Raw genomic sequence first — 19,836 nt, forward strand, 5'->3', positions numbered from 1 at the left:
TTTTGGACCCTGTCCACTTTTGTGTCAGGATCAGCTGCAGACTGACTTGGCAGAGATGGCTGCCATCTTGTTTTTACATGGATTAGTGTATTGTGCTCTTACTACTACTATTGTATTGTATTTTTTGTATTTTATCTTGTGAAGCACTTTGTGAGTCCTCTCTGTAAGAAGTGCTATATAAATAAAATTTACTTACTTACTTACTTACTACCACTAGATGGCACAAAAAAGTGTCCACGAATGAGGACAAGTCTAAGTTAAGTAGGATGAAGTAGATGTCGACATATGAGGACACAGGGTCTCAGGAGGATATTACTGTGATTTAGCAGTGTACTTTCAAATTAAAATTGCTATATTTACCTGCATGAATTTAACAATAAAATTCAGAAATTGGTGAAATATCACAATAAAAGCCTGTGAGGCGATAATAATGTAATTTGTTGTGAAATATAACAGTTACATATGGTAACTTCCTGTAACTTTGCAGTGTGAGTACGTCCCCTTCCACTGCAGACTGCTGGCTGGAGCTTCATATTTACTCTATGACATTCTATCTAAGATTGAGCTTAAGCAAAAAAAGTAAAGATCAGGGGTGTCAAACATAGGGCCTGTGGGCCAGAACCAGTCCGCAAAGGGTCCAATCTGGCTCTCTGGATGACTACACTAAGAGGTGCCAGGTTTCAGGAGCAAGTTAAACAATGCGTTGCCTAGTTCATGTAAAATTCAGCTTCAGAGGCTTTTCAACACTGACCAGAATACAGCCCTCTGATACAACAGTGAATACTGACTGTTACCATGTTTAGAGATATTGATCATTGTGCAAAATATTGTAAATCAGTAGTTTCAGTTCAAAAGAATCTGCATCAGGAAATGTATGGATAAATGCACATGTAATGAAAGGGAAAATAGATTGACTGAATGTGGAAAAACTGAGACATACTGTTGAAACCGAACTTAATTTTCTTGAGACATCTCAGGCTGTCCATCTGTTTGTGAAAGGATGAAAGTCTACAGAATGTACTTGATAAGGTTATCGTGTGATATTTTTACTGGTCCGTCCCATCTGAGATCAAACTGAGCTGTATGTTGCCCATGAACTAAAATGTGACACCCGAAAAAGTCCACAAACTGTTTGTATTTACCTGGTGTCACCACTAGGAGGAGCCAAATAGCTCCTGAGAGAATTCACCAGCGCACAAGTTCAATTTACTGAATTCACTGATGTCTGTTTTCATTGCCTGAAATGAATCAGAATCACACCATGCACATGCCTTCATGATCATTTTCATGCTCTAACATTATAGGCCAATAAAGGCATTGATTTCTATTTAGTTTTCTCTAATGCACGTGTAATACCCACAGCAGGATTAATCAATGAGTGTGTGGGTAAATGGAAATTGGGATAATCCATCACCATACATGGCCCAGTTGGACTCAGTGACATATGTTAAAAATCGCCATACGACATGAGCACTTATTGATCTCGTATTGCAGCTCAGCACAAACAGCACACACAGCACCCACTGTGACTGTCCTCTGATAAGAGTCGATGCAGATCAATCAGCTCTGCTCTGATTTTACTGAAACTAAACAGGCTGAATTTTGCATATTTCAGCAGATCACAACATCGATCCTGTGGTTATGTGTCTGAATTGACTTCCATTTAACAACCCGCTGATTAGTTTAGTGATGAATATTCTGCTGGAGACCACAGTGTGGATGTACACAGGAACAGAGGACGCGTGGGGATGATGATGCGTCCAAGTGCTGTGGCGAATCTTACAGACAGCATTCACTGTGAAAATGGCTTTTTACTGAGAGAAAAAACAAGCAGAGTATGAATCATATTGATTGAAATGATAAATAGAAGCTAACTATGGGAATTTCATGCTAATATATACAGTATATTTCTGTCCAATCGATAAAGTGCTCATCAGATTTTAAAAAAGGCATTTCACAGGATTGTCCTGGACAGCATAGCAACAACACATACATGTGTCTGATGCTGAAAATGTATAATTTCAACATATTAAATAGTTAAAATACTGAAAGATGTTGAAGTTAAGGTGGCTGTTGAAACACAGTCACTGAGAGAAGTTGATTATGAACAGTATATACAGGCCCTACCAGTGATGTCCATACACAATGCACCTAAGTCAACATAACATAAAACAACGACATGTTTCCAACAATTTTTAGAAGACCTTTAAAATGTTAAAGGAAAGGTGTAAGGCTACTTCTACCAACATTTTGGAGCTTATTCCAAACCCATGGTGCAAAAGAAGAGAAAGTAGTTTTGCTGAGCTCTAAACACACCCTGAGGACATGTAAAAGATTTGAAGTACAGTGCAATAGTTCCTGGTATAAAAGGAGATATAAGTAGGTAGTTAACCTAACAATGCCCTGGCAATGAATAGCAACGTTTGCATTTTTCTCCTCTGATACAGAGCTAAAGATTCATATAAAATGCAATGGTGAGTGCATGAGCGTGCATTTATGACAAATGTAATGCAGCATGATATGTAGAATCCAGTTTTTTAAGTAAGAATGAGGCTGCACTAATGTTACGCGAGCGTTTACGTCAGTCAGAGGCCTCCATGTAGGGAAGACAGACAGGATGCATTCAGTCTGAACACAATGATTGGTCAGAGTTTTCTTGGAACCATATGAGAATGGTATAATTATGAGTTTTTATTTCTGGTGGAATTCACTTACACTTTAGTAATAGCATTTTAACCTAAACAAAGAAAAGCGTAACATTTCCAGAAATGTAAGTGTCGCTTTAATGCATGTACCATCTCTTGTAACAGTATTGGGATCAGCTGTCCTAGAGCTTGTGCAAGTTAAAGTCATGATAGTAATAGTAGTGACAGCTATAACAGTAGGAGTAGTAGAAGTCTAGTAGTAGCAGTAGGAGTTGTAGTAATAGTAGTAGTGGTAGTAGAAGTGTAATGGTAGTAGTAGTAGTAGTGGTGGTGGTGGTGGTGGTGGTAGTAGTAGTAGTATAGACGCTGCCTGGAAAAAGGCCCAGCAGAGGCTGTGCTTCCTGCAACAGCTTAAGGAAGCTCAACCTGCCCCAGGAACTGCTGATCATGTTCTACACCGCCATAATCCAGTGTGTTCTCTGCACATCCATCACCGTCTGGTTTGGATCTGCCACCAAACTGGACTGGACTGCAACAGACAATCAGGTCGGCAGAGAGGATTATTGGGACTGATCTTCCCTCCATCCAGGACCTGTACCGGTCAAGGGTCAGGAAATGGGCAGGGAACTTCTCTGCAGACCCCTCACACCTGAACACAAACTGTTTTAACTCCTCCCCTCTGTTAGGCGCTTACAGAGTACTGTTTGCCAAATTTACCCTTCACAAAGACAGTTTCTTCCCCCAGGCTGTCACTTTGATGAACTCCTAACAGTCACAGAGTGGCAGGACAAACAACACTTGCACCTTTGTATATTGTATGTTTTTTTAAGTTTGATATTAGTTGTAGCCTATATTTCTGTATATTCCTCTCAAATTTTGAGTACTTATGTCAATTCTGGTACATTGAGAGCAAGTCTACTGGGGTCAAAATCCTTGTATGTATATGTGTACTTGTCAAATAAAGCTGATTCTGATTCTGAGTAGTAGTAGTAGAAGTCTAGTAGTAGTAGTGGTAGTGGGAGTCTAATGGTAATAGTAGTAGTAGTGGTGGTGTTAATTATGTACATCTATATTCATTGGTACAATGAGGGTTAAATGTACGAGCAGCTCCTGAACGCACCGCCCGTGCCTGAGCCAATCGCGTCAGAGCAGAACGCTGTGTTGTGGTGAGGCGACCAATCAGCGCTCGCTGTGCGGAGTAAACGGACACTCAGCATCGGGTCTCTGGCTGCTTGGATGTGTCGAGCTGCAGTTGACTGCAACAAAGAAACCGTCGCTACATCGGCCAAACAAAAGTAACAGCGCCGGAATAACGCTTGTTGTCATCAGCGGAGGAGAGGAGGGGACTTGGTTCTTCTCACCTGGCGGAGACAACCTCGGAGAGAAGTGTCGTTTGGAGCCGAGTTGAGTTCGTGTTCGGTGAGTGTGTTTACACCGGATGAGCTGACCACAAGATCTGGAGCAGTAGGTTAATGTGAGCTGAACGCTAAAAAAAAGTCCCCTCTGTTGATTCACTGTTGAAATTTAAATTTAAAATTACTTCCCTCTCTGAAGCGAGGATTACTTTTAGTTTCTCACCTCTCTTGCTGAATTTATCACAGGTTATGACAGAAACATTCAAAGAGACACGTTGACCCACGGTACCTGAACGCGCATGGATCCAGGTGTTTGCATGATGTATGTGTACAGTTACACCTGGGCACACTGATGGCACCTCGTCTGTCACCAGGTCACACAGTATTGCGATGGAAAGGGTGACTGAATCTGTGTTGTAGGGATGTGATGTGTGTGTTTGAGTGATAGATGAGAGAAATATGGAATATCATCATTTATCATTTATGGCTGATGATCCTTTAAAGTGAAGCAATCTCTACCTGTGACCCCTTGTCACACGTTGCTTTATATCTATGATGTGAATAGTTAAACCAAAACTGAGATGGTTTAATTTGAAAAGTCTTAAAGAGGCAAAACATGAACATCTTGTATCCCCTCTGATTCATCTTGTGACATCTTAGGGGCTCCTGAGGTAAACAAATTGCTCGCAAAATAAAGGTACCATTGTTTTAGGGCGGCAAGATATGAGGAAAATATGCGTAAGCATTGTGGAATAACACGATGATGAGAGTACTTGTGATTAATCAGCAGATATTAAAGGGCCAGTGTGTAGGATTTAGTGACATCTAGTAGTGGGAATTGCAGATTGCACCCAGCTGAACTCCCATCTGTCAAGTGTGAACTCCTGATGAGGATTCTTTCAGTTTTTGTTGTTCAGGAGGTTTTTATCATAGGCTGAATTATCTGCAGAGGTCTTTTCCTCTCCTAAACAAACAGACCAGGTGATTTAAACCAGTAAAAACACCAAATGAAGCAGTCAGGTTAAAAAAATCTGTGTTTCTTCGAGGCTGTACAGTTCGTCACAGATGTTTTTTCTCTGATAACTTCAGGTCCACACGTTCACATGGTTTTTACCGGGAGCCGAATTATTCCCAGAGGTGTCCTCCTCTCCAAAACAAATGAACCTGGTAATTTAAGCCTATAAAAACATTGAATAAAGCAGTTCCATGTTAAAAATAAGTGTTTCTCTGATGCTTATCACCTCATTGCAGGCAGTTGTCTAGCCAAGCACCTGTTAATGTGTACTCACCTTTTTCCTCTGATAACTTAAGATCCAGATGTTCAGACGACTTTTATAGAGAGCTGAATTATCCACAGAGGTCTCCTCCTCTCCAAAACAAACAGACCTGGTAAATTAACCTGGTAGCAACACTGAATGGAGCAGTATCACGCTAAAAATCAGTGTTTTTCCAATGTTGTTCAGCTCATCGCAGACAGACTGCTAGCTCAGCACTAATCTGTGTTCAGCTTTTATCTCTAATAACTTAAGATCCAGACTCTAAGGAGGTTTTTATCAGAAGCCAAATTATCACTAAAGGTCTCCTCCTCTCCAAAATAAATGGACCAGGTCATTTGAACTGGTAAAAACACAACATAAAGCAGTATCACGCTAAAAATCAATGGTTTTCCAATGCTGTTCAGCTCATCACAGACAGACAGACTTTTAGCTCTTTTAGCTCTGATAACTTAAAATCCAGACTTTTAGGAGGTTTTTACCAGAAGCGGAATTATCTGTAGAGGTCACTGGACTGTTAATCAGTTCTGCCTTTCAGTGTGTCACTACAACAACAAAATTGCTTGTTGGATAAAAAGAAAATGAAAGGAAATTATTTCCAAAATTATTTTATTGAACAAACTGAAGGTTAATGTGAACACAGAAGGCACCAGTGAAAAATCATAATTAAATTTTCAAATTTAATTTTGTACTGACACCCTCTTTCAACCCTCAATCAATACAATGTGTTTATTGCACAGTTGGCATTGTGGTGACGATAAAAAACAAAACAACAACAAAAAAAGATATATTTTGCAGCCCTGTATTGATTCAAAATTGTTTACTTCTAATGACCAACATTGGCTGTTTGTATAAGCCGAAAGAAGTTTGACTCTACAGCAGCAGTTATAGTTAGCCTGTGTACTATTTTGTAAGGTAACGATGCCTTTCCGTGCAGTTTTCCTCACAGTGATCAATTCTCTCTGTGGCTACACCTTGACATTTACACAGCTAAGATGGCTAAGGTGACAAAGACATGGAAAATGTAGAGCAGATGGTGAGAGCAGGGAGGGGAGGAGAGGAAAGAGGAGAGAGAGATGGAGTGTAACAGAAGAGCCGAGGAGAGAGGAGAAGGATGGGAATGTAAGAAGAGAGAGAACAGTGGAAACAGGAGGGTAGTCGCTCCCTCCTCACATGTACCAGGTGCAGCATCGCTTCATTTAGTTTAATAACGAGTAATAGGCAAAAAAAACTGTGTGTGTATGTAGAGCATGAGTGGGTGGAGTCTGGTGGTTGATGGATGACCTGTCGAGATAAGGGAGGGGAGAGAGAGAGCTGGAGGAGGAGGAGGGACGGGGCATTGTATTGGTGACAGGGGGTCATTTATCTGTCTGCTGGATCTGACCAGTCGGTCACTATGGGAGATCAGTCTGCTCACCAGCACCGCCTGTGTCTCTGTGTCGTTCCCTCTAATTTTCTATCCCTACTTCCCTTCTTTCTTCTTCTGCTTCCACGGCGCTTCCCCTGGTATCCACATTTCTCAAACGCTATGTTGCGTACATCTTCCCCGCCTGTCTTTCTCCACAACGTTTTGTCTCTGCTCTTCTTTCCTGCTTCTTCAGCTCTTGAACTTACTGACACTTTAACTGTCTTTGACGCTTTAACTTCAGTGGAAATTTCAAGTGCGTTCAGCCGCTACACATCAACTAATTTTTTTACCATTTCAACTGACAGCTCAAATATTCCAGCTGACATTTCGGCTGCTGCCATTCCTGACATACCGACTGACACTTCAACTTGACAGTGCACTTCTTCTTCCAAACTATCTCAGGCGCTTCAACTTCAGCTGAAATTTCACTTGTTCTCAGCACACTTCAGTTCAACTGAAATTTCAGATGCATTGATTGTTTACTCTTTAAATGACAGTCCAACGGTTAATCGCTTAAATGCCGAGAGTGTTTCTGACATTTATGCATGTTGGTCTATAGGTTTATTTTGCTACTCTTTAGTTAACTGCACTGTGCACCACCCAGGTCTGGTGGAAGCCAGCTGGCCGTTGATTCGGCAATTACTACAAGTAACGGCATCCAGACTTAACAGAGTTGCTGTGGAAACATTGTGCCCACCTTCTGGTCTCAATTTTGAGCCACAAATGCCCTTTAACATTGTTACTTTTGCTTATGTGATCACTGTTAACCTTGTAAGCAATGTTAGCACTGTCAGCACGGCTAGTGGTGCTAACATACATTAGTTAACAAGGCTAAAGGGGTTATGCAGCTCAAATTGAAGCCGCTTAAGCCCTGTTTCCACCAAAAACTTTCCATATAGTACCTTTGAAACCAACAGTAACCCATCAGACATGGTACCTAGACCCTAGGTCTGTTCAGCGTTTCCACCACAAACACCTTTTCAAACCAGATCTGTGTGCTCGGTACCCCAACAGAGAGGTGACCAAAAATGGGGACGGTTAGAAACAGTTCCATTTCCACAGTTTCCACATTTCCACAGTGAAAAGTTGTGGGTGGTAACCACAACTTTTCACTGTGGAAATGGGAAAAGAAGCATTTCGAACTTAACTGAACTGTACTGGACTCTCTAAAAGCCAAAACACACCGGCGGTGAATGGACCAGAGCATGTGAGCGGAGCGGAGTGGGTGAAAATTTCCGCTCCTCGCTCGCAGACCTGTCACTTTGCGCCGCTCGTCCGCTCCGCTTGGTTCTGCGCATTCTTCGCTCCGCTCCGCTCCATCATAAATTTTATCCCGCTCCACTCACTCACCACTCCGCTCAAAACAACTGCGTCTTACTACCCTAACCTGTAATCTTCTATTCACAAATAAAACGGGGTCTGCCCATTTTTCCGACAGCCCATTGGTCCGACAATATTAAACCCATTGTTCCGAAGTCCCGTTGTTCTGAAATCATCATGATGCCCTGTGGTTAAGGTCTGGTTAGGTTTAGGCACAAAAACCACTTGGTTAGGGTCAGGAAAAGATCATGGTGTTGGTTAAAATGAAAAAGAAAGTGGCAAACACATAAGCCGTGAGCCTGTTTCACCTCAAGCCTTTCCCAGCTGACCCAGAGCTGGTCAGGGCGCACCATCAAGGCAGAAATACGCCCGCCGGGAGCACCGCAGAGAGCTCCCCACACAACCCCGACCCCAGAATTAATAACAGGAGGTTATGGTGTTTCATTCTCTCCTCTCTATGACACTTGTATCTCGACCAGTAGCCTACTTTTGTTGCGTTGCTGATCCTCTATGGTACACAAATACAGTAATAATCACATATCGGAACAACGGGACGTCGGACTAATGAGAGGTCGGAACAATGCTACGGCACCAATAAAACATGAGCTTGGTAGATTCTCCGGGGAAGCTCTCTCGCCTCTCCCCGCAGTTAGGGACCGTTCTACACGGTACCGCTGGCAGGGTGGAAATAAGTCAAAGTGTGGAGGAGACAGACCGGGTTAAGCGGCCGACCTCCGAAGCCCTCTCGCCTCTCCCCGCAGTTAGGGACCGTTCTCCGCTGCTTCTCTTCTCAGTTTCTTTTCTGAAGTACACAGTAAACTCCATAGTTTTGAAAGAAAATAGTGTGGGTGTGCGCAGGTGCAAAGATGCATTCTGGATGGGGCATGAGCAACCAGAGCGAAATTGGAGCGAGAGATAAGGCTCCGCTCCACCTTTTTAAAAAAATAGCCGCTCCTTGCTCAACACAAAATCCTCCCGCTCCCCGCTCCGCTCTGCTCACATGCTCTGGAATGGACTCTCTTTGGCGCCCTGTGGCACTTTAAGCCACTGTCATATTTCCAGCCTTGCCACCCCTGGAATTAAATTAATTTTTCCCTCCACTCGCTCTCTGCTTGTACGTAGCAGCTCTTTTTCTCTGCTCCTATGGCAGCTCGACTCCTCTCCTCACCACTGATGTGCAAAGACAAGTCTGTAGCTGCTGCTGTCTCGTGTGTGACAAAAAATGGATGACGAGAGTTATTGTTTAGGTCAAAAAATATCAAAAGCTAAACGATCCACCATCCCGTCATTATAAAGACAATGGTGACTGGTTCTTAAGGTGAGGAATCAGGTTTAATTAGGGGCTCTCCACACAGGATTTTAAGCCAATGCAGAGGTGGAAGAAGTACAGATCTTTAACTCAAAGTAGTAATAACTTTGTGTGGTCGTCTGTTAACGAGCTGCAGTGCAATGTCTCCGGTTTGTGCTTGACACGCGTCACATGAGATGATGCGCTGCGGCAGTATGTTTTCAGCTTAAGGCTACTTGGGGGGAGACGGACAGGTGGCCACCATGTTTGCTGCTGCTGAGGAAGGAGTTCTTCCTGCACTGTGTTCACGGACCTGCAGAAACCTCAGACACAGAATGATAAAACAGGAGTTTAAACCCCTGTCCTTTTCACACATACATTCTTATTCTGTGGGAAACACTGTTTCGCATTACCAGCGGTAATTGCAAATGAGCAGTGCTGCTAGCTAGCTCCCACATGACCTGGGTGATGCTTAGGGTGACCCGGGTGCAGAGGGTGGTCAGTGGGCACTGTTTCTGCATGTTAACAAAGCCAGCTGTCTGTCTGTCTGTCTGTCTGTCAGTAAAGCCAACAGAAACTGGAATAAAAGGCAAAACATTTACATCACAGAACATTAAAATTTCACCACCTATAAATAGAGAGTGCTTTAAAATGTGGAGCAAAGCTCTGAGTCAATGGAGCACCCGACTAAAAGGAAAGGCCTCTTGTATTTCACATCATTTTGTGTAACAGATCAGTTACCTGTCAATGGGTGTCGGGCTGTCGAAGGCAAAATGAACTGAAACTGACGTCCCTAGTGTAACTGCTTTTATTTTCCCACACTTCGGCTGCTTTCAGTGCTTCCTCTTCAAACGTTTGTTCCACTACTTTCAGCACTGAGGTACACACTGACCACTGGAGTGCCTAACTCAAAATTAAATTTTCAAATGCTTTCAGCAAATACTCTTCAACTGATTGCAGCTGCTTTGGACTCGTACATGTCAAATAACACTATGAATTTTTCAAATCCTTTTTTTTCTGTTCACACCTGCAATTTTCAGCGAGCACACTTACGCTATGCTCGTGAAATGTAGCCTTTTCTCATCCTGCACATTCTTTGCATTTTTCTCTCTCCTCCTGCTCAGCCGTCTCCCTCCTGATCTGTTTTCGCTCTGTCTTGATTTCCTGCGTTTTCCCTCCCTTTTTAAAAATCTCCCCTTGTCCCCTTTATCCCTCCAGAGGGACTAATAAGCAGCATTATGAGTCAGTCGGAGGAGAGAGGCAGATGGGATTCAGCTCGTAGGCCAGATAAGGGTTTTTAACTCGGCTGCGTCTTATCACACCCTGTCACTGCTACTTAAACTGAACAGATACTGACTGGTATTATGTATAGAGTGGTAAAAATCCTTAAACTGAGATAGTGGAAGTTCTGCCTGAAGCATGTTGGAATAATCCTTGTATAGAAGGGTGCCAGTGATGTCAGAGCACTAATTTAAATGCAGTGACGCAGAGACGGGCAACTATTTCGGGCAGCTCTGAAAGGCAACAATCACCGAGAAGTTGACTCAGTGTTATTGCGCATCAATTAATCAACATCTTGGTCACAGAGTAGAAATTTAGATTAGATTGTAGGTCAATTTCTTGCCAGTTGCCAGACATATTGCTCATCTGCATTCTGCTCAGTGCCCAGTGTGTCACCTCGCTCATCATTCAGTCACACGAGGCAATTTGGCAATAAGATGGCCAACGTTTTGTAGTCACCGTGAGCTGTTTTCCATCAGCCATCATTATTTTTAATTGCTTTATTTCCCCACCACCCCCCACTGTGTGTTTTTTGTGTGCCACAGCAGAGTACCACAGGAAGCAGGCGCTTACAGGAAGCAGGCTCAGAGATCTAAACCTGTGAAGCCTAAAATTAGCCTAAATCAAGGTGCAAAATAAATCACACGTGTTCTGTTTCTAATGGTGAGAGTCACATTTTAACAAGTATGAGCTAAGTGTTGAATTGGTGCTTTGAGATGATTTTGATCCATCTATGTGTCTGTCTCGGGGTGCAAACAGCAATCATTTGCTTTAGTGATCCGTCGTCTGTAATTTTGCCTGTGAAATGTCAGAAAAAGGTGAAAACCAATTCCCAGAGCTGAAAGTGACATGTTGAAGTGCTTTGTTTTGTCTGACTAACAGTCCAAAACCCACAGATGTTCAGTTTAGTGTCATTTAAGACAAGGAAAAGCAGAAAATCCTCACATTTGTGAAGCTGGAACAAGTGTTTGGCATTTTAAGCCATGCTAGCGGCGTGGCTCTAGGGATGGCAGTGTCGGTGGGTCCAGACTGAAATATATTAATAACTATTGGATGGATTTCCATTAAATTTGCTACACACGTTCATCCCCCCCTTAGGATGAATTGTAATAACTTTGGTGATCCCTTAACTTTTAATCTATCAGTAATACTTCTCTTTTTGGGCCTGTTATTTCTACATCATTTCCAAAGTGTAACTTGGTGCTGATCCATGCGTAAATGGGAGCATCCATGAAAAAAGCTCAGTATAAACCCAAGTAAATATTAATTCATTACATATTTATCATTGGAGTTTTTGTACTCCATGCTTGTTGAGTTGTATGCCTCCTTGTTGACGAATTTAACTTGTTTACATGTTCAGCTGACCTGCTTTACCCTGATCAAAATACAGTCAAAGTTATGCCAGCAATTAATCTGAATTAATTCACTGGAAACGTGCCAATTGAACACTGATAATGATAATGCATTTCATTTATAGGTGCCTTTCAGAGCACTCAAGGACACCTTACATGTCACAGTTTTAAAAAAAAACAAGCAGCAAGGTATCCATAGATCATAAAGTCTAACAAATCGTCAATATACAGTGATTGGTTAATAATTTAACTATAACAAACCATAGATGTAAAAACCAGGTATAAAATGATTATCAGTGAAAGTCCTAATATGTGTGTCACCATTAAATCAGACCCAATATGCCAGACATGATTTGAAGGTGAAAGGGAGTCAATATTGCAAATGTCATTTGGGAGAGAGTTCCAGAGGCTGATGGCTCAAGAACCCATCATAGTCAATCAGGCAGATGTTGATGTGAGCTGGATTGCAGACGAGGATCTAAGAGTACAGGAGGGTGTGGAGATATGAAGGAGTTTAGAAAGATACAGAGGGGCCCAGTTATGAAGGGTCTTAAAGGAGAGAAGCAGAATCTTGAAATCAAGTCAGTGAAGTTGCTGTGTGAGTGATATGATCTATGGAGGGAGTTCTGGTAATGATATGGGCGGGTGAGTTCTGGACCAGGTGGAGTTTACGAAGACACTTGAGAGGAGGATCAAAGAGGACAGAGTTGCAATAATCAATACAGGATGTAATCAAAGAATGAACGAGGATAGCAGTGCTGTTCGGTGTAGGGACGGGTGATGAGGATTAATACTATGTAGATGAGAGTATGCAGACGGAGCATCATCATTGATGTGTGCCTCAAAGGACAATGTTCTGTCCAGGATGACACCCATACTCTTTACCTGAGGGGAGGGAAGGACTCACACACTGTTTTCTCCGTAATTAATACCCAAGTACATGTGCCTCAGCTGTACTTAGCAAATATTACCATGCTAATATGCTAAACCTACTAAGCACAGGGATGTTAGCATTGCCATTGTTAGCATGTTGATGTTAGCATTTAGCTTGAAGCACCACAATGCGTAACGATGGCTTCCAGTCAAAGTCAGCAGTCGGACGACGGTCGGTTAAGCTGGCTTTCAGAATGTTGTTTGAACTACAGGCTGTTCTTCCACATTTCCATATACCCCGCCACCCATGTCGCTACCACCGACACAAAGAGTATAGAAGTAGATTAAGAAACGGGCATACTTTATGTTGCCATTCCATGTTTTCAAAGCGTGTCCTCTCCCATTTTTTCCTTGTAAATTTGCCTTCTTTAGTACTTTTATGAATTCTGTGCAAAGGAAGAATGCATGTATATATATTTGAAGGAGTAGATCAGATTTTCGGGGGTTATTGTCATCACCTGATTGCTGTTTGCACACTTTGTCTTGCATATTTATGGATGCCCCTCTCTCTCAGGTCAAATGTTGAAACTAGGCAGTGCTGATCAAATGTAAACCAAGACTCTGTTACTGCACTGCCTATCTCTTGCCTAAACTGTTCTTTAGAAACATATTTTAGGGTCTTATTTAGCTGTTAAAGCGAGAGTTTGTGAACAGGAAGTGGGCGCCATACTGTTTCCTGCACAGTGAAAAAAGGCTGAAAAAACAGATCAAATGGTAAAACTGAGCAGCGCTGATCTGGTTCAGTGCTGCGCATTCTGGTAGTTGTAGGTTTTCTTCCTCTTGGGTAAAAGCGAATGCCACAGGCGTTTTTCTCTGTTTTCTCTGGTCATGTATTTTTGTCTTTCTCCTGCAAAGACAGCCTAGTTTTATGAAAAGACCATCTTCCCAGTGGTGAAATACTTCTTTAATCCTTTTCTGGAAAGCAGCACAGCCTTATTGAGCTGCTAAATTAGCTGTAGGCTAATTAATTATCTGTGGATTGACTAATTCTCTCAGCTCTCTATATGATAGGTAGATGTACAGTATATCCTCCGCTCCGTCTGTCTGTCAGTATGTCAGGTTCACTCTTGGCGTTGCCATTTACATATTTCTGTAGGACATCCATGTAAATGTATGAATCTTTGACTGGCAGATGGAAGTGGGAACGGATTTATATTCAGCAGCCTTTTGTTAAGTCAGTGATAGACTGCTGAGCTCACAGAAATCCACACAGACACTCACACACACACATATACAAATACACAGACATCACTCAGGGAAAAGGGCTCTCTGATGCACTGCTGCGCTCTGAAGTCCATGACATCACCTGCTGCAGAGAGAAACACAAACAGGAAGACGATGTGTTCCTCTTATCCTTGGCAGGTACTTAGTGTCTAAATGCAGTGTACAACTTGTGTGTGCACACCTGTGTGTTCGTGTGTGTGTGTGTGCAGGCAGTGCGATGTGCTTGCTGATGCACTGGTGACTCACTGAGGCCGTTACAATAACAGGATAAAAAAGTGGACTTTAAAGTAATATGAATGGATTTCTTCCTGGTTCCTGTCAGTCCAATGAGTGGCAGAGGCGTCATGTATTCCCGAAACACAGCTGTGTGCAACTTCCCTGGTGCATCTCCTCGTGCTTTTTGCTTGCTCTTCAGTTTATCAGGGCGAGGCTGATGCTGCTTGTCATCTTTGGTGTCATCCCATGTGACACTCATCAGTTTACCAAGGAAAGATTGCAGCAGTGAGTCGTTAGTCAAAGTTCCCCTCACGGGGAATACAGCCTGACAAGTCAGCAGTGGAGTTGGAGCCCTTGGGGAGACAACAGGGGACATGAAATCATTTATGTTGTGACAAACAGACCTTAGTTACGGCTAATGTCCGCTCCTCATAAACCCCGTCATCTTCGCTCATCTCACCTTGTTGTGTCCCATCTTGTCAGGAATCGTTTGGCTTCCCATCGCTCCCAATCATCTCGTCCTGACACCTTGTCTGATCTGATCGGAAGTTTGCTCTATCTTTTGGTTTCTGCGGAGTAAAGATGGCTGCATGGAGGAAGTAGCGGTGTGCTCATTTACATATAAATGACAGCAGTGTCTGAGGTGCTGTGCTCCCGCTCATTTGTCATCTTGTGGTGATTCACTGTTTGTCTATGTGTGTGTGTTTCTCCTCAATATTGTAGTGTTGCCTTTCTCTTTTCTGCGCCTGTGTGTCAGTGCAGTGTCATTATGTGTCAGTGGCGGGACAATCAGCTCTGAATCAGCTTCCTCATGCTGCAGTCTGCCTGTGGTTTTGTGGCTTCCAGGAGACAATATGATGACTTTTCCAGTTAGATAAAATCAATTGACTCATCCTGGGTTTTAAAGCAGGCATGTGATCATTTTGGCCCGAGCGAAAACCTTGTGAGGAAAATACAATGGAATGAAAGCTAACAGGGTGCATTCACTGCTCTGATTGTCTGGATGGATGTTGCATAATTCTTTTGTTTGACAAAAATGGAAAACAGAATTTCCTGCCAGAGATTCTCTTTAAAAGCCTTGAAGTCTTCTCACGTCTCATCTCAGAGTGTTTTTGTAACAGGAATCCTCGCTGGCTTCTCCGACGATTTACTTATAAACCCAAAAATAGACCAGACGGCACTCTAAGGCCTGGCTACCACACATCATATTCGCGCTAATATTAGATGTGATATTAGATTTATCCTCAGGCCTTTAAAGGAATGGGATGATCCCAGGGCTTCAACACTTATGGGAAACCCGACCAAGGACACCTTTACTGTAACACAGTCTTTCGGCTGGGAAAAGGCCAAAATATCAATTATTTTAAATGTTAACATAGTATGATAGCAAAATTGACAACAACAACAACAACAACAACAAAAAAACCCAGATTTATATTAAGGTCACATCAGGGTCTCCTGAAAATAAAATCTTCTATCTTCTGCCCCTTAATAGTCGACCAAAGGTTAGTTGACCAGAAAGGTCATTAGTCGGCAAGATTTCATTGGTTGCTTAGTTACAGAAAAAAACAAAAAAACAAATGTGAAACTCTGTTAGGAGCTGCACCTTGTCAAAATAAATCAAATCCTATATGACTGGACCATGTGGAAATTTAATTTGAAAGGACAGACACAGGAAGTGGCCACGCTCAGCAGTCAGACAGGAGTCACGTTACAAACCAATCACAGCCGACAGATATATTTCCCTTCTCCCGTAAATATTCAGTTAGAAGCCCCTTTTACACTGCCAGATTTTCCGCGAATGTTGGGCTGATTTGCCGGCAAGCTGCAAGTGTTTATACACACAGAGGCGGAAAGGCGAGTTGATCTGAGGTGCCCAATTTTCCGCCTCGAAGGATAGTCATATTGGCGGAACCCTTTAAGTTTAAACAGACCGAGGTGGCCTTCTGCAATGGGAGGAGCTGTTGAAGACTTGTGGGAGGAGCTGTTGATGACGCTGCATGTGCGACCCACTGGCGGTGGATAAACAGGAAACAGCTGATAGCGGGAATTAGCGAGCAGCTAGTAGCAAACGTGACAGACACTGTAAAGATGAACAACTGGGGAGATGCGGAATTGCGCGCCTTCCTTGCACTCGCAAACGAATAAGCTATTAACCGTCAGATGACGGGGACGGTAAAGAACGGACCGATTTACGAGAGAATCGCCGCCTGACTAGCCACGGCTTCCCTCCCACGTCACTGTTTACGTCACACGCTGAGACACACGTTTTGTTACTTGTTCACGCCCACCCATTGCCCCGAAAAAGGCGCATTCTGTATAAACAAAAGTAGGTAGGCGGCAATTTTCCGCCCTCCCTGATTTTGTTTTTATACTGCAAATGCTGAAAAAGACTGATTGCGCTTTCCTGCAGATTTGCACAATTCCTATCTAAAAAGGGCTTGATAAATACGGAAAAGTTGATCATGTTACTGCAGGGCTACCCGGACCTTTACAACTGTCCCACGGATGATAGGCCTACACACTTAAAAACAGCCTCTGAAAGAAGATCAGCTCTGCACGCAGCATGTGTACGGCCCCTAATTTCCAGGGCTGGTACCTGGGGTTATTACACAGGCTAGTTAATAACATGTCAAGCAGAAAATCCAAAGTGTGGGATCATTTTGAGAAGGTGAAGGACGAACCCAAGGTGATATGTAAACTTGTCTTCATTGGTCGACTACAAACATGACGTATCATCTGAAACATGGAAGTAGCTACACGCCCATTAGCCAACAGTGTCATTAACAGGCAGCTCGCTCAGTGTGTGACGTGCACTTGTAGATAAAATATAGGCCTATATTAATGAAGGTTCATTAGTATGGTTTTGTATTTCTCTGTAATGTAGCACAGTGTTAACAATGTTACTGATACTATTCTTTCTCACACCTTCAACTCAAACTATTATGTTGCCCCGCCCTTTTTTTTTTTAAAGCTTTCTGAAACCAACAGTCTAACAGTATCCCTCAGCATACAGGCAGGGTTTGAATGTATTTTCTTAAGTTGTATTCTTTCATCATTATATGCACAATGGAAGGCAGCACCGTCAATGCCTTTGAGGAGAGGCCCACTCTGTGGTGGGGTTTTCCTGCCTCATCTGTCAGTGTGGCTATTTGGAATAGCTATAAACACTTCTGCCTCATTGGAAACATACTGAGACCTTCAGCATTCAAACTCATCACTGTTTTGTATATAGAATCAAAGCAGCAGGAGTTAGCAACATATGCCTCGATGATGAGTAGGTGTTGTAGTTTTTTAGCGTATCACTCACTAAATCATCTGGGGAAAAGCTTTTACTTGACATACCTGCACGAGCCAACTCAGATCAGTCACTTGCGGGTCGACTCCTGATGTCAGCCTCAGTACATTTTTTGGTGTTTTGCCCAGCGCTACTTGGCAGATACAAGTCAAATGGGGAATAAATTGAGGAAGTCTGTTTTCTGAAGTCATCACAAAAAGAAGCACTGCCATAACAGTATTGATTTTGATTCCTTCTACTGTTCATCATTGAGGAGAATTGCCTCTGTGGCACTACAGCTCCATTTAACAGTGGAGAGTAATTTGTACATCAGTTTGTTTACTTTAATATTCACACTTGAAGTCAGCGCTCCATGTCAAATTAAGCAACTCGTGGTGCGGCAAATGCAAAAAATGAAGGAAAATTTTGTTATTATTGAAGTAATGTTGCAGCAATGATGACTCTCGGTTGGCAGAACTGCACGCCACTGTTGATGTTATCTGCTGATACTACGGGACAGCCTGCTTTTAGAAAGTGTGAGGGCATTTCCTTCCCTGCCTCCCGCGCTCTCCCGCTTTCTGTCTTTGTCTCTCTCCGTCTATTTTCTGGCCATAATTACAGAGCTCATGAAAGCGTTTAGAGTCTCATGAATATTTAGGTCTTGGAGGGGAAGTGTCAGGGGAGACCCATGTGTGGCTGGTCTGCCCTAATTATGGAGATAGGCCTCGACACACTCTCTTACACACACACGCACTTTAAATGAGGGAGGAAGGCCAGAAGATGATCAAAAGCTGCCAATTTGGGGGAAAGTTAGTATAAGCTTAAACAAAGGTTTCTGAAAAAAAAATATGTATGCACTCACACACTTAAACACACACACACACTGGGAGATAATAATAGCACAGCTGGTTGTGGCTTGCAGCTGGTTCTCTCTGCTCCCTATTGTTTAATAGTGAGCTAATGATGGACACGAGCCGCCGAGATTAGTCAAGGGAAATGTGTGAGTGTGTGTGTGTCTTTGTATCTAGCACTCTGGGGGCTTTTTAGTTTTTTTTCCTTTTGATGTCATGTCTTGCTAAACCATGGCAGGGATGCGCAGAAGTGTGACTCATTGACTCTGTGATGGGCACCTTTGAGTCGGGATGACAGGAGGAGGGCGTCATACTGTTGCTGGAGAAAGCCGGAGAGGAAGGGACGGGGTGCATGAACAGAACTATGCACACACACAAGAACTTATTCGGTCTATGCTAGTCACACGTGGCGCCGTTTTGGAGGTATAGCTACAGTGAGCGGCACAGTAAACAACACAGATAAGGACGTTATCGAACCCATTAAGTTGTCAAACATGAGAGGCAGAAACAAACTGAGGGAACATCACACAGAGACAAGCTCAGCAAGGACGCCAGGTACAGTTATTTGGCTGAATCATTATCTATTAGCAACACTGATCCATGTTATATGACATCAAGAAGTTGGTGTGCTGACTCCGCATTGCTGCCTCCAACCTCATACTGAAATATTATCAGCTATTTTGTTTACAGTATAATGTCATCTAGGGCATCTTTAGCTGACTGGAAAATGCAAGGTTGGCCGCTGGGTGCTACTTTTGTGCCTTTCTTGAGCCAGCCTTCAAGAGCGCAGCAGGTTGCGTCTGCAGTTGCAAGGCAACCTTAACAAGCATCATATCAAAGCCTATTTACATCAAATCCTAAACTCACAGAGCTGGTCTTCTTCCAGGCGCTGTTTAAAAGTGTGTGGGCATATCGTCTGTGGGACAGATGTAAAGCTCTGGCAGCTCTGCACCAGAATAATCGACTTTTACATGTTTACCACAGACTGAGGTATCTGTCGGCCGGGATTGACGGTTCCTCGTCGCATGACACACAGTGCACGCTACTGCATTCCAAAAGTTGAACTCGGTTTATCTCAGATGGCAGCAGTCTTGCCCCGAAAAATGGGCGCTTAGGAATGCATGCGCACTGCAGAAACTATAAATTTCACAAATGGCTGGCTGCAGAATATGTTTACATTTTTACCTAAGATGAGAACGTGTGACTGACTTCCTGTTTTCTTTCATAACATAAATAAATGAATACGTAAAGTTATTTATATTACTATTACTTTATATTACTGATATTACCGAGGTCGTCTGCTAACTTTGGCGTCATGTTTTACCCAGTAGAACTTTGATAACTTTGATTTAATAAATCATCAGTTATAATAGCGTGTAAACTGCGTTGCTAATATAGACAGGCATCGCTAG

General features: G+C 42.8%; 1 protein-coding gene across 2 annotated transcripts in view; it reads left to right on the plus strand.

Annotated features, from left to right (window-relative positions):
• Nucleotides 1-3,850: 3,850 nt before the first annotated feature.
• The window catches only part of LOC117272262 (SPRY domain-containing SOCS box protein 4-like), a 119,707-nt gene continuing 103,721 nt past the window's right edge, over nt 3,851-19,836 (plus strand). For both annotated transcript variants that reach the window (XM_078173228.1, XM_033651085.2), the window contains exon 1: nt 3,851-4,064. The gene's annotated coding sequence lies outside the window, so the exon portion shown is untranslated. The remainder of the gene's footprint in view (nt 4,065-19,836) is intronic.

This window comes from Epinephelus lanceolatus, chromosome 12 (assembly GCF_041903045.1).
Source record: "Epinephelus lanceolatus isolate andai-2023 chromosome 12, ASM4190304v1, whole genome shotgun sequence".
Lineage (NCBI taxonomy): Eukaryota > Metazoa > Chordata > Actinopteri > Perciformes > Serranidae > Epinephelus > Epinephelus lanceolatus.